Source organism: Penaeus japonicus, unplaced genomic scaffold, assembly GCF_977035675.1.
Source record: "Penaeus japonicus unplaced genomic scaffold, GWHDUDI00000001_assembly GWHDUDI00000023, whole genome shotgun sequence".
NCBI lineage: Eukaryota > Metazoa > Arthropoda > Malacostraca > Decapoda > Penaeidae > Penaeus > Penaeus japonicus.
Genome location: NW_028234425.1, coordinates 39,959,431 through 39,960,772, shown reverse-complemented (window position 1 = coordinate 39,960,772; position 1,342 = coordinate 39,959,431).

The following is a 1,342-nucleotide window of genomic DNA, read 5'->3' as shown; positions in this document are numbered from 1 at the left end:
GTTGTCCCTGTGTCTCAATTTTTTGCTCTTCCATCCTCCCTCTCTCCTCTCTTTCTCCTCGTATAATTTTCACACTGTTTAAAAAAGTTCTAGTCACAATTTGTTCTCCCTTTCTACTCAAAGTGGCCGCATTGTCGCAATGTTTTCAAGCCCTTATAAGTGACGTCATTAAAGTTGGTCTCATATTTATCAACGTTATTTTTTTACTCTTCTCGTTTGGTTATGCCTGTTCTTCTCGGTTTGTGTTTTCATTTTCACTGCTCTTTTCTTCAAAGCTAGTGCATTCGGCACAGTCTCCCCTTCTCTCGCTCTTATTTAACATCTCCATACACCTCATTGGTGTCAACTGGAGTTCGACTAACCCTGTTGTTCAACTGCATGATACGTATTGTTTATTCTCGAGTAATTTTTTGGCATTTCCAAACCCTGTTTTTTTTCGCCTTGTTTTTTTTTTTTTTTTCTTTTTTTTATTTTTATTTTTTTTATTTTTTTTATTTACTTTTTTGTCTTCCTTCTTCTTGTCCACTAGAGGAGATTAAACGGCCTTTACTCTGCTCCGCCCGTTTTTCACCTTCACTCTTTGGTTGTCCCTGGGGCGGCACTGGGACTGCTCCTAGTTACACTGCCTGTGTTTTTCGAACCTGCCTGGCTTAACCCTGCCTTCTCTTTCTCGGGTACTTGTTGGTTTTACATTTTTACTTGCGGTTTTCCCAGTTCCTTCGAGAATATATATATGTTATATATATATATATATATAAATAATTGTTATATATATATATATATAATATATATATATATATGTATGTATATATAGACATACACACACACACACCACACACACACACACACACACACACACACACACACACACATATGATATATATATATATTTACTATATATGAATATATATATATAGATATATATATATATAATATATACACACACACACACACACACACATACACACAGACACCCACACTGATGTTTTATTTGCCAATAGAGTGACAATTCTACTTCAGATCATAAACATCAAAGCAAATGCCTCATGACTCATTCCGCATAAATTTTTCAACCCCAATGCTAAACATCGCAGCATGAATCATCAGCAAAACCGGTCCTCATAACAAACACCGCCAAGCCACAGGACAGGGAAGCCACCTTCAGATCCGGCGCCAGCGACACACGCGCGTAATTACCAGAAGGATCAACACCCAGATACTTTTGCAATCATTTGACCACAAGCGATTCGTCTTTTGCAGTACTACCAATAGTCAAACTCAATTGGGAACCTTGCAAGCCACACCAAGCTTCCATCAACCGAACCTTACAACCTGAACTAAA